Source organism: Magnolia sinica, chromosome 9, assembly GCF_029962835.1.
Source record: "Magnolia sinica isolate HGM2019 chromosome 9, MsV1, whole genome shotgun sequence".
Classification (NCBI taxonomy): domain Eukaryota; kingdom Viridiplantae; phylum Streptophyta; class Magnoliopsida; order Magnoliales; family Magnoliaceae; genus Magnolia; species Magnolia sinica.
Window position 1 is genome coordinate 26,654,686 of NC_080581.1, and position 15,226 is coordinate 26,669,911.

Here is a 15,226-nt window from a genome sequence, read left to right on the forward strand (position 1 = left end):
AATTTCTCTTTGGACATGTTGCAAGTGACTGACGTAATAAGTGGGAAACGGATTGGCTACTCCCCCTGCCACTAGCACAGTGGCTGTGGTCCATGCTATGTGGACCCCACCATAATGTATGTGTTTCATCCATGCCGTTCATCCATTTTTAAAGATCATTTTGCACATGATTCCAAAAATTATAGGGATACAAATCTAACGTGGATCACACCACAGGAAAACAATAGTGATTGGATATCCACCATTAAAATCTTCCTAAGGCCCACTGTACTGTTTATTTGACATCCAATCTGTTGACAAACCTAAATGAAGGGAAAAAACAAATATCAGCTTGATCCAAAACTTTTATGCCCCCAAAAAGTTTTTAATAGTCAACGTTCATTCAAAACTGTATCCTGTAATGTGGTCCATTTGAGATTTGAATATATCAAATTTTTGGCCTCATCACTAAAATGATCTATAAAAATATATTGACGGAATGGATGAAACGAATACATCATTGTGGGTCCCACAGAACACCGACCATCAGCCAGTAGCCAATCTGTTTCCCAATAAGTGGTGGTGAACTATGACCCTTACCTTAGTATCTTTAAAAAGGCCGTGGCTACATTCTCTTTTTCATCATCTGGTGCGTTGTTAAAATCGAAGTTGGAAGAGAGGAGAGAGAATGGGTGTGGTGAAGCTGGCTATTGGCGATGGGCTCATCACATTCACGTGGATGTTCTGCGTTTCCGGACTAGGCGTTTTGGCGTTCATCATAGCGTCAGCTCTCAATCTGGACCATCATCTGGTGGGCCCACTCCCCAATCTCGTTATCGACACCGTTCTCATTTCTCTCATCGTCTTCTTCTTCACACTCCTCGGCCAGCTCTTGGGCGGCGCCAGCTTCAATCCCACAGCCACCACCTCTTTCTACGCTGCTGGCGTCGGTGGGGTCCACGACGACCTCGTTTCTGTCGGCCTGCGCCTCCCTGCGCAGGTTAGCAATCCCCCATTCCCCACGTTTTTATTTTTTTATTTATCAGCATTCGAGGGACAGAAATGGAGATGATCTAACATTGTCGTTGGGGCCCAGTTTCGATCTGGTGGGCCCACCTGGCCACGGGAAGTTCTTGTGTTCGGAAGCTATGTGGAGCCCACAGAGATGTCCGTTACAGATCTACTCCGTTCATCAGTGTCTCCAGATCACCATAAGATACGATTCCAAAAATCAGTCAGATTTAAAACTCAGGTAGGCCACACCAGACGAAACAGTGAGAACAGAAATTTCCACCGTTGAAACCTTCATGGAGCCGACCATGATCTTTATATGCCATCCAAACCGTTCATAGTGTTATTACCACTCAGATTAGCTGTAGGCACAAATATCACACTGATGGGCCCCACAAAGTTTCCAATGGTGCGCCTTCGATTCCTGCTGTTTCGTGTGGTGTGGCCCACCTGAGTTTTGGGTCTGCATGATTTTTGGACTCCTATCATATTGGGGTCTTGAGAAACTGATGGACGGATTGGATTTGTTATGGGAATCTCTGTGAGCCCCACATAGCTTCCGATCACAGGAACTTCCTGTAGCCGGGGCACAGGCAAGTCGCGTCCCCTCCAACCTACATTCGGATGATTAGGATCATCTGACAAGGGGAGATTCTGGGGGTTATCTTCCATCCACCATGGGGCCCACATTACACTAGAAGGTGGGCCCCACATGTACAGTTTGCAGAGGATCGTAGCTGTCTGTTGGTGGATCACTGCCACTTATCAAAGCAAGAAAGCAAACTGGGCCAAATCAGACGGCTAGGATCATCTGATGGGTGAAGTTTCTTGTGGTGTTTCCTGTTGTGCATAAGATGAACGGCCTGGATCACTGGAAGGTAGGCCTGGCCAACAGAATCTCATATTCTCAATTGAACTTCCCCAAGTTTCATCCTTTTTAAAAGATGGATAAATGCTGCTGATGCCTGATGGGGCTTGCTAGATTGAGATGGAGTGGGGACTCATCTTCACATGCTGACATGGCACGCTTAAGAAAGATCTAGGCCGTTAATCAGTTGGAACCTAAAAATATTTGATGGGTCCACTTGTCGATTTTCAACATACAGGTGTAGCCAACATAATGATTAGACCAGCTCGAACTTTGGGCAAGGGGAGGTTTTTTGTGGCACCCATCTGATGAATGGTCTGGATCTTGCACATATTTGTCACATTTCCATGTGTGATCAAGGCCCTCGTCATGTTACTTGAGCGAGTGCCGTTCACATTCCCCCTTAAAGGATGGAGAGATTTCTAGACTTGTATTGATTGCAGTTACATTATTATTATTATCGATTAACAGGCAGCTGGGGCAGTTGGTGGGGCCATGGCGATCATGGAATTCATGCCTCCACAGTACAAACCTATGCTTGTGGGACCTTCTTTAAAAGTCGACCAGCACACTGGGGCCATTGCTGAAGGTGTCTTGACCTTCCTAATAAGCTTTGCTGCTCTTCTCATAATCCAGAAGGGGCCCAAAAATGTACTGTTGCAGACATGTCTGCTATCTGTTTCGACCATGTCAATGATTGTTGCAGGATCTGGTTATACTGGGCCATCCATGAATCCTGTCAATGTGAGTAGTTGGACCTCTTCTTCTATGAATTTTCTTTCTTTCTTTCTTTCTTTTATCGTCTCATTGATTTTTCATTTCATATTCCCAGTCTTTTGTTGCTTGTGAATCTAAGGCTTTAACCTACTTGTAATGCAAATGTTTCTTTCTAAATATATGGCTGATGTATATGCCTCCTTATTTTGTGTAAATGGTCTATGCGGATGCATTTTTTAAAAAAAATTTAATCACAGAACAAAGTTAATTTGTAGAATTCCGCAAATCCTTCACTGTAGGAAATGCATAGGTTTTTAGTTTCTATCAGTGGGACCCATGTTTTAGTGATCTGGTCCATTAGTTTGTTTTGCCCTGTGTTTGATGGACATGCCCAAAATATTTTTGACATTGGATGATCCTAGCGTTTGGATTTTTGGCCTTTATTTTTTCAGTTAAATTCGAAATGTACTTGTATTTCCCTTGGCAGTCCACCCATTTTGTTGGGTCACTGATCTCTGTGTTAGGATTGTTGAACAAACTTAGTTTGTAAAGTTCCTTAAATCCTTTAATCTTAGGAAATACATATGGTCCTTAGGTTTTCAGTTTCTGCAATTTGGGTCCATGGTTCAGTGATCCATCCAGTCATTAGTTTGTTGGTCCCCATGTTGGATGAGCATGCTCCAAATATCTTCCACATTGGACGATCCCAGCATTGGATCTTTGGCCTTCTTTCAGTTATAAAATGGGACCATTCTTGTATTTCCTTTGGAAGCCACCCATTTCTTGCAGGCCACTAATCTCCTTGTTAGGATTTTCTCATTGGGGGAGTCTGACATAGGGTAGAAGGGTTTTGCACAAGCAATAATGGAAGATGGATAAAGAAGGACTGAACCTTTGCGTATGCATGTTTGGAGCCTGGGGTTAGGGTGTTCACCTTCTTCATGAGGAGGAATTCCCTTGAAGAAAATTTATTTTCATTCATAATTATATTGCCATATGACATCTAAGAAGACATAAAATCTCTATAATTCTGAGTGAAGAAATAACCCAAAATAGTATACAAATGGACCCTTACTTTTATTCTCTCATGTTTATCCCTTTCTTATTTAACATATACTATTAAAGATCCCTGAAAACACTAATCTCCCAAACTGAAAAATTGCTAATGACTTAACATAAGATTCCATATACTTGGAAAGTATTAACTAAAGACGATCAAAGCAATCTAATTTTGGACTCCTGGTAAAATCCATCAATATCTCTTTAAAAATTTATAAACACACATTTCCATGTGTGGGACCCACTGGACAAGCCATATGACTTGCAAAATGTGTTTTATAGGGGTGTGCTTCTTCGTCTTATGCTTCTTGTGGTTGTTTTTGCTTGCACTATTCTCTGTCAAAATTTTGATCTTCTTGCCTAGGGGACAAGTATCGATTGGTCTCAATAGTTTAATCTCCTTGGCTCACTTCATGATTAAACCTGATATTCGATACATTCCATCAATCGGATTAGGATGGAACTAGAATTGCTTTCTATCCCTCTTGATCATGTCGGAATTTACATTTACAGATCATAGGATCTAGAACATATTAGAATGGCCTTCTGAGTAATACATCGCACAGATCTATCACACACATCGATCAACACTACATCATGCCAAACCTGTGTTAGTCATCATTGGCTGAAAAAGAAATCAAGCAATGGTATGCTACCTTGATTTTGTTCTCATTTCAAAACCCCTTCGCCAAGTGAGTTTGAGCCTCTCAGCATCCATCTTCAATTTCTCCAATATCATCTTTGACGTGTAATTCCCTCAGCACCCATTATCGATGTCCAACTTTTATGCTCTCTTTCTGCTTGCAAGTTGTCATGGAAGCATTGGTACTCCAATCTTCTTCCCTTGAAGATTTTGGAGACCATAGCACATGTCATACATAGAGATGTATTAGGTCTTCCATAATTATATCTCAATCACTACCTCCATTTGTCTTTCTGTTGCGCATTGATCATCTTTATTTTTCTTCACTAGTTGAACTGTGTCTTAACCATTTCCTTTTTGGTCACTCATAGGAACGATGCCCGAATTTTGAACACCAGTAGAACCTCAACTGATGGTATATGACAACACTCAAATATGTAACTCAAATTAAACTATATAGTAGGCCCCACTTTAGATGGATCATAAACCAACATAAAATCGTAAAAGTCATTTTTTACTGTCAGATTCATGGATGCCTGATGAATGATTCTTTGTGTATTTAATTTCAATTCCCTGAATAGTACATTATTGTTTTTATGCAGAGTTCAAAATTCTTCCATATTTACACGTGTTCACCAAACAGGGTTAACAATTTCTACAAAACTAAATATAACTATTATTTTTAGTTCTGATCTTTTTTTTAACCATAAGAAAAATAAAAAATGAAAAATTGTCGTATTCAAACAGCCCCATAGTGTTTCTTCTCCATGGAAAGAACCCACCAAAAACCCTCTCATCACTAGATAACCATAGCTACCGCATTTGAGACTTCAATAGAGCAGGGATCATCACCAGCATGCAGCCAATAGCCATGAGTGCTGGCTGCTGCCAGCTGCCACGGTTGTGGGCTATGGTTGCAGCTAGCAGCCATGGGAGCCAACTGTGGCCGGTAGCCGATTGCAATAGGATTTGAACAAAGGAAAGAGATGGGGAGGAGGGGATTTTGTTGCATGCAATTAGCAGCAACTTGCTACGGCAGCAGCTCACATTGCTGATCTAGCGGTGGTGAGCCATGGATGTCAGTCTCTTTGTTTGGTGATGGTGGCCATGGTTACCACTGCTGGTATCACTTTTAATTTTTGTTTTTAATTTATTTATAAGGTTTGGGCAATGACAAAAACAGGCTCACTCATAAAGGCAGCATATGCATGGCCTTCTTCCAGCAATCCAACATAGTTATGTATGCCCACTAGATAGGATCGATGTTTTTTTATTGTATGAGCAGAGCCAATGGACAAATGTAAACGTGCTTTTGTTTCTCTTTATTCTCTCAATAGTTTCCATTTCGATGTGTATTTTCTCTGAGGAACTCCTTTATTTATAAAGAAAGATGAATCAAAGAGGATTAGTAGAGATGATTAAGGTAGGATAACATCAAAGAAAAGGCAAAAAAAAAGAAAGTTCAGCCATGTGATGGCATAATCACATACTTATGGCATATGCGGTTGCAAACAAATGCCCAATGGTCTAAAATTGCATACGGCACTATGATATATGCGGTGTATGCAGTTAAAATGGCAAATGTGATTGCATATGTCAACACTCAAATATATCTCTCAAATTAGACTGTCCAAATAGTGTGTCACTTTAGATGGATCATAAACAAACATAAAATTGTAAAAATCATTTTTTTAACTGTCAGATTCATGGATGCCTGATGGATGATACTTTGTGTATTTAATTTCAATTCTAGAAAAATACATTATTTTTTAAATGGGGTTCAAAATTCTCCATATTAACACATGTTTGCCAAACAGGGTTAAAATTTTGTACATAACGAAGCTTAACTATTATTTTTAGTTCTAGTCTTTTTTTAACCATAACAAAAATAAATAAATAAATAAATTTGTTGTATCCAAACCATGGTTCTGAATGTCGGTATCAGTCGGCATATTGGCTCGGCAAGAAAATGATACGATAAGGCGTCATATGTATTGGTATCAGGGCCTTATCAGCCCATGTTGGTCAGATTTTTATTTTTTTTAAGTCAAAGAATTAAGGAAAATATTAGGAAAAAAGAAAATAATAAGATATTCAACAAACAATCTTTTTTTTTTTTTTTCGTATTTTGGACTGGATGACACAATATCGATTTCTATAGATGAGACATCTTGCAAATCATTTCGATAATGATCTTACTCTATAAAAAAAAAAAAAAAAAAGACTTTTAATGCTCTGGGTGAAGAGATGAAATCTTGGATTTTTGCGCATATCCAAATCCTTATTGATGAACTCATTACATTTGTTGTTTGCTTTTTAAAAAATAAAAAATAAATTTAGTTCCTTGAAGAAGTTTTATTTGCTCGGTTATTTACTCCCACCCCTTTTTTTAGGTTTGTCCACTACTTATGAATCTAAACAAACGAGTTCCGATAAAACTGGAAAATCAAATAAATAGTAATCTTTGACGAGCAGGATCAAGAATCATTATTATTTCCACACAAGAAAAGGGTGGAAAATTCCTTTTCTTGTGTGGAAGATTAGGAAGATGAGTAATCGCTCCTAGAATCATTTGTTCCTTTCATTTATCTGCGTGTATTCTCCTCCTACTTATGCCTATTATCTATTAGAATTCAATTCTATTAGGTACAAAAAAACTATTGATGCATTACATGGCATTTACAATCTCCCGATGGGAGGCCTAGCATAGTCACAACATGCCCATTTTGATTAAAAAAAAAAAGAAGGGGGATCAAATAGTCTTCTTCGCAATATACATACTATTATTAGGAATGGGATACAAGCAATTTCTGGCATCTCGCAGAAAAACAGTATAAACAAAGCAAGCATAACATTTTCCATGATTTTTTTTTTTTTTTTTGGATCATACATAATTGCATTGATCACAACAATTCGGCTCTTTTTACCATCTTGATGAATCCATGGATCTAGAAATTCATTTTGGACAATTGAACCTTCTCAAGCATGATTTGGTGAACTAGGGCCCATGATTGAAATACAACAAAAAGAAGAAAACATAAAAAAGAAAATTAAAGTTTACCATTCTTTCCGATTTTTCCCATAATGGTCCACTTCGCTTCGATTTGTCAAATTCCCTCAAATCATTTGTTTTGATCCCAAAATAGGTCTAGATCTAGCCTAAAATGAGTTTTTAAGCTTCTTCCATGGTTTAAATGAAAAAAGAAAAAAAGAAAAAAGAGGAGAGTGAAATTATAATTAAAAAAAAAAAAAAAAAAAAAAAAAAAAAAAAAAAAAAAACCAAAAACAAAAACAAAATTGGGCCTTTATGGGCATATTGGCCTGTATTGGCTATATTGGGTTAATTTTTTCGTATCGGGCCAATACGACCTCGTATCGCACATCATCTTGTGTTGATATGGATACGATACGGTCGTATCGACTGATATGATATTCATATTCATATCTATGATCCAACTTACTATTTCTTCTTCATGAACAAAACCCATCACAAACCCTCTCATCAGTAGGTAGCCATAGCTACTGTATTTGAGACTTTAACGGAGTAGGGATCATGACTAGCATGCAGCCAACAACTATGAGTGCGATGTCGATAAATACCATCAATACTACAATCACTTCTACATGCTACTTCTAGATTTTTAATTAAGGTTGTGCTTGATTGTGCCAAATATCGAGAAATTTCATGATATTTTGCACCAAATCAATCTGATTAAGAATGAAATTTAATGACATTTGGTGCGACCAAACATAGCTAAAATAATAGGAAAAATAGGCAAAGATTAAGTATAAAGGTAAAGACTAAGCAACCTAACTGAAATAATTGATAAATAGGAAAAGATCAATACTATTACTTCATCTTTCAAAAAAAAAAAAAAAAAAAAATACTATAATAATTGAAAAAATTAACTAATTTCTTTTTATAAATGAAAATGTAACAAATCTTTGAAAACATGAATTGACTTTACTGTTTTAGTGAAAAATAACTTCGTGTAAGCCATGTAGCATGTATAATAGGCTATAAAGCATGTAGCATCGGCTACCCGTTATTTAAGGTATTTTCATGAGTTATGTGGCTTTTAGGCTAAGCTATATGCTAAATAGCGAAGCTATTTAAAACACTGGTTAATAACTTTCTCAATTTACCTCAATTCCTAAAACAAACTTTAATTAGCCAGGCAATTTTCAAAATATAAAAGGAAAACAAGTACTGATTTGTTCAAAAATAGGAAACCACAGATACTAATCCTGCTGACGAATCCACCTGTCTGATCACATGGATCATGTGGGCCCCATGATTGTTCAAAACACCAAATTGATTGCTTTTGTGGGCCCCATGGGTCAATGGTCAACTTTTTTAAGTGTAACTAGTTGGTTGGGATGGTCCACAAGGCTGCTCAAATGACTTTTTTTCTTTGAATAACGAATTTTATCTTACTATATATGACGCATGTAGTGGAGATTATCATTTTACCTGCGCAATTAGTTTTCCTAGAGCGATGAACTTTGAATATTAAAGGACATGGGAAGATATTTTAAATAGAGCCATGAATATTTTTTTAAGTTGGAGGTGTGGCTTCCTAACAACTAAGGGTTTGGATTTTGCCCGCAAAAATCTATTAAATGGCTTATATATTTTACCCACAAAAAGCTCGCATAACACCCTCTTTCCACGTGTAGCTCCTACTAATCTCTCTCTGCTTGTCGGCTGCATCCCTCTCTTGCTACATGCGGATCTCTTTCTGTGTAGGTCAGTCCCTCTTTGCAAGTAGACTGCACACTGTTTATCTCTGTGTAGCCTGTGCCCTTCCCCCGTATGCTCTCTCTCTCTCTCTCTCTCTCTCTCTCTCTCTCTCTCTCTCTCTCTCATATGTGCTAACCCCTAATTAATAAAAAAGACAAATGGAAAAGGAAACAAGATTCATCCAGGCAATTGGCTTCTCTCCAGAGAAGATTAAAGGGAACGTATGAAGAATGGCATTGCATTCTAATCTCATTTAGAATGAAGGGTAGAATCCAAGGAGGGACCTTCCCAAAGGTCTATGCAATGGCCAAGGAGTGTCCTTTAAGAATGAGCCAGCCACTGAAACAATCAGCAAATAGCTCAATCCTGATTTTAACCGCCATGGTTTCAGCTCTTATATAATTGTCGATACCCTTTGCGATGAGAATGAGAGAACAACAGAGTCGGTTAAAGCATCTAAGCCTTCTCACAACTAGTTGGGGTCTACTGCATGAATCCTTTTCCGCCATTCCACCCTATCGAGGACCATAGCTTAAGTTAGACCGTAGGTCATCGATGTCTTTTCTTACTACTTCCACCTACATCCTTTTGGGCCTTCCCCTTGCCTTTTTAGAGCCTTCAACTTGTACCAACTCAGTCCTACCTGCGAAGTTTTTGGTCTCCATTGCACATGACCAAACCATCTAAGTCTACTTTCCCTCATCTTATTACCTATTGGTGCTACTCCTAAATTCCCTTGAATGCATTCATGTGTAATTGTATCCTTGTCTTGCCATGCATCCTTCTCAACATCCTCATTTCATCTATGCTCATCCGATGAATGTGTTGTTCCTCAACTGCCTAACATTCTGTCCCATGTGAAGAGTTAAAAGTATCATTCGGAATTGGTAAGTCTTGCCCAATACAGAGGTCTTTTTTTTTTCCAAGCAAATATATGACTGTATCAGCCTGAAATGGCTTGATATAGGGCGATACTGGATTAGACTACCCGGTTTCAGTGGTGACTGTTACAGTACGCCAATACTGATTTTCAATCCTTGCTAACAGATACCTCCAATCCCCGACTCCCCATAAGTTCCAAGAGAGCTGCCATTTGCATTAAGTTTCCAAATACTTGAGCCGGGAGAGCACTGAGTAGTAATTAAGGAACCTCATTGAAAATCTTCATTGACTCAATTCCATTCATGAAGAACATTGGATAGAGGAATCCCCATGGAAAACATGTAAATAGCTTCCCTAAGAGGCAAGGGAAACATTTACTTCATTATGCAAGGACAGCAATGAAAACTTCTCGTCTTTGAATATTTTTATTTTCTTCCTTTCTTTCCAATTTTCCTGCATTACGCCATCGGGCAATTTCATCCAAAGTGCTTTACCTTGAGGCTTAGAAGAACCACTATTTCACCCTTCCATAATCTCAATGACAGAACCCAGCGTGATCCAAACTTTGGATCGTTTATCATGGAGATGATGATTCACTTCAATAGGAGCATTAGATGGCCTAGCATCCAACATGCCTGCAACACTGAGGAGATGTAACACATTTTCTTTAGGAAATAAAAGATGTTGTGCTTTGACCTTGCGACTTCAATCCCAATAAAGTACTTTTAAAGGGCCCTCAAATTCTTAATATCAAAGTTTGAAGGCTTTAACATTTTCAATCTCAGTATCACTGCATCTTAAGAGAACTATATCATCAACGAGCTTTGGTAAGCCCAAATGCGTGTGCAATAAAGCTCATGTACATGCCCCACCTGCTAACATGGTAGGATAGGTCTAAGATCCAATTCATCCTTCAGAATGGCGCCATTACATTGATGCCCAGCCCCAAGAACCAGGTCGACCCACTGGTCAGGTGGCTCACAGTTTGCAAAACAAATGTACCACTTTGAAAAACTTGGTTGAAGTTTTCTAACCCATCTACCTGTTTCCAATATTGGGGCCCGCATGCTGATTGGACAAGATTTTATTTTTGGGAAAACATGTAGGTCAGACCAACCCGATGGATAGATTATATCCCATACAAGTGCCATGCTGGTACATTTGTGGCGTGCATATGAGCTTTATTGCACATCCATGTGCGCTTAGCAAAGCTCATCATCGATGCATATGGTTAGTATAGTGGGAAGGCTGCTAGTGATCCGTCTTACTCGGAAAACCAATCTTTGAGATCATAGTTTGAATTTATCAAATCAGGCCCCAAGGGACTGTATCAACCCTTAAATGACCTTTTTCAACATACACAGCTTCCCATTCTTCCATTGAGTCTTGAGACTCAAACTAGGTGGAGGATCCATGTATACTTCCTCTTAAAAATATCTGTAAAGAAATGCATTCTCTACAACCAACTGTTGTTAAGGGCTATATGTAGTTGGAGAGTTCAATTTGGCAACTGGGCAAATGTCTCGTGATAACCGACTCCATAACATTGACTGAATCCCTTTGCGGCTAGATGCGCTTCATATGAACTTTATTAATCCATCATGCTTATGTTTATGGTGAACACCAATTTGCAGCCCACTGCATGCTTACCTTCCAGCAACTTTAGTGTAGATCCCAAGTTTCTTATTTCTCTGAGGCTGTCATCTCGTTTTAGTGATGGTCAGGGCATCTACAGCATTAGGATCCAAAGTAGAGTCGTCGAGGTAGAAAAGTGTGTATATGACCCAGTTAATGATGGGGATGAGATGTGTGACTGTTTTGCCTTCCGAAGAGCAATCAGAAACTCATGTGAGAAAAGCAAAGGTATCGAGTACGAGGACAGGTGATGATCAATGAGCGACTCTTAAGGGCCTTGTCTTTCCTCTGAGTGTACACCTTCAACTGCTTTTCAACAGGCTTGGACTGATCTTGAACTGGACTGCGAGGACTATCAATAATCATCAGTAGAGGAAATGGTTCATCATCGCTGATATTTTCTGCATCGGCGAGCGTTCCATATCAAACTGGCATGGAATACACATTTTACAGTATATTGAAGATATATCACAATAGCTAATTTATTGTGATATATCGGCACTAGACTAAGTACACTTGAGTTTTCTGGATCAAAAACACGATTTGTGGTAGAGAAATCACTATCAGAGAGGGATTTTGAGCCAGAACTCCAAAAGTGAGAAAAATTAAAATTTCTTTTGATAAATTTGTTTTGTTTTTCAAGAGATCTTAACAAAAACAAGTTGAAATCCAAGTCTATGCATGATGTTGATGCACTGAAATTGATTTGAAGTAAGAAAGTTTTGATTTCCAAAGTGAAAAATGGATGAAATTGGTGAAATCCGAATTTCTTCTGTTTTACCATTTGCTTTCTATGTAAGTGTTATGTTTTTGAGTGTGTAGACCGATCGACTTTGGTTGGTGTAATTCAATTTTTATTTGATTTTGTAAATAGTTTGAAAAATAAAAATGCCTTTTTCAAGAATTCCGTTCATAGGTTGAAATTCATGCAGACACTCTATTAATCGAAATTAAAGGTGGAAAATTACTCATTGAAGAATCAATTTGGGAATTTTACCCAGGGATTGACTTGATGAATGATCTGAAAGTGTATCAATGCACAAGTAAATTCCAAGCGGCTAGATTACTGGACAGCTTGATAACTGCCAGACCATTTCAGACCACATGTGCTGCTGCTGTAAATTTCGACATTACTGTTAGTGGTGAAGAACAGCTGCACACACTTTTGAGAACTAAGCAGTTCATCAGGGGGCTGTATAGCCCATGTCTGATACTCATGAGATGGTCCAAAACATAGAAAACAAATGGACCTGCTGAAACAAATTTACTTTTCTAGGTGTCTGTCTATTTTGTACATTTTGTGATTTTTGGGCCATGCATCTACTTGGTGTGGCCCACCTCATGGGTGTCTCAGATTTTCACATTTGCCTGCATGTAGAGACCTGGGTTACTTGCAGCTTCTATATTTGCGCATTGAATGCAACATGCAACAAGTTCATTGTCGCATTATCTGTCACTGCTCTTGATGCTTATTCTTGCTGTATAACTTCTCTTTTTTTCTTCTTTTTTTAAAAAAAAATTAATTTTAGTAACTTAAAAAAAAATTAAAAATTCATGGTTTATTGCAGGCGTTTGGCTGGGCATATCTCAATAAATCCCACAATACATGGGAGCAGTTCTATGTTTACTGGATTTGCCCCTTCATTGGAGCGATTCTTGCTGCTTGGGTTTTCCGGTTTATTTCCCACCTACTGTTAAGCAGAAGAAAGCCTGAGAATACTAAGTACTCTCTCTCTCTCTCTCTCTCTCTCTCAAGAAAAATAAATTCACTGCCTTTGGGCAAAGAAATAGATTTTTGTATATACTGCCTTTGCTAACTTCTGTCTATAATTGAAACAAACAAAACACCCTTTCTTCGCTTCTGTGAAATCCTAACCGCTGATAACAGTTTTGGGCCCCACAAAATTTTGATTTGTTTTGACTATGGAGATTTTTGTAAGATTCTTGTCTAAATTTAGCCAAAAGTATACCTTGATGATTCCCTGCAGAAAATAAAGTTTCCAACGAACTTGTTAATCTGTGTAAGATCTAGGCCATTCATCAGATCGTGACCCCAACCTATTTTCGACAACTTAGAAAGGAGGTCTTCGAGGTCTGGGTTCAGCAGGTTGACCTCATTGTGTAATGCCCCACTGCTGAAAGTCAGGCAGCCCTGTCATCAATATGACCACAGATGTAAGGTTTTAGGGCTTTGGCACAGAGGTGGCAGGTCCTGTCTGATGAACAGTCTAGATCTTGCGCACACTCCACATCGGGATCCTTCTCGGAAGGGTTGCTTCAGCTTGCGTGAAGTCCCAGCTAATTATCATTGGATTCTTTTGTGAATGTTTTCTCACTGTAGATTAACAATGGGCAAAATTCTCGATCGAGCGATCAGCTGATCAGATACTAACCTTTCGATCCAGTGGCCTGTAAATAGATAGATAGGAAGAGATACAGTAATCAACTATGAAAAGTCCCAGTATCTGCAGGAGTTTTGAGAATGATCCATCCAATGGTCAGGATTTTGCCCAAACCATGTGATCAACTGTAGGAATATAAAAAGTAAGTCCAGTGTGGAAAGGTCTATAGGGTCGGAGTGCCTACAGTTTCATCACAGATGTAATCTATATCATTTCTTGGGGCTGTTTGATTTTTAATTTCCCTGGCAAATACAGGGAAATAAGTAATTATTAGTTACCCACCTGTTTGAAATTCACCGAGAGTTAGGTTTCGAAAAGCGGTCCATACAATACCTGGGGAGCGGATTGGATACTGAACGCTTCAGTAGCCTTGATGTGGCAAAACGCCATTGGTTAGATACCAATGGTATGTTCCCTTGTATATACGAGAGAAAATGACCACTGTAGACAAAACCTTTTACCCAGCGGTTTTTATGGAGGAAGACAAACCTAAGTTACCAAGTTAGACTAGCACGTGCGGACAGCGACTTTTAGGACGAAACTACCCCTCCTTTTTACTGCCGTTGCTTTTCCTCTCCCTCACTTTCCTCTTTCCATTTTCGAAAAAAGAAGACGAAAACTCCTGCACTGCTGCTTTTCTTCTCCCTCTTTCAACTGTTTGTTTTTCCTCTCCCTCCTTTTCACTGTTGCTTTTCCTCTCCCATTCCACTGCTGTTTCCCTGCCATTGCTTTCACCCTCTTTCCTCACCCGTTGGAAAGACAAAAAAACCCCCTTTCTGTGGGCCCCCCTTATCAACATTTTGTTTTCTTCTAAAAATGGTCGGTCCAATGAAGAAAGCACGCACCACAGGTATATTTTAAACTCAGTTGGGCCCACATTGAATGTATTTAATATAGGAATCGGATTGGCTACTCCCCCTAACACCAGCCCCGTGGCTGGTGGTCGGTGATCCGTTGGCCCCACCATGATGTACATGCCTGTTGGTCGGTGCTCTGTGGGCCCCACCATGATGTATGTGTTTCATCCATTCCGTTCATCCATATTTAAAGTTCATCCAGGGCTTTATCCTAAAAATAAGAGGGATATAAATCTTAGATATACCACAATACAGGAAAACAATAGTGATTGGATATCCATCATTTAAATTGTCCTGAGGCCCACTGTACTCTTTACCTGAAATCTAATCTGTTTATTACGTCATAAAGACCCAGATGAAGGGTAAAACAAAGATCATCTTGATCCAATACTTTTATGGCCACCAAAAAGTTTTTAATGGTTGATGTTC

The 15,226-nt window shown here is 38.9% G+C and overlaps 1 pseudogene; it reads left to right on the plus strand.

The window, feature by feature from the left end:
* Positions 1-641: 641 nt before the first annotated feature.
* LOC131254754 (aquaporin SIP1-1-like) lies at positions 642-13,400 on the plus strand (annotated as a pseudogene).
* The last annotated feature ends 1,826 nt before the right edge of the window (positions 13,401-15,226 follow it).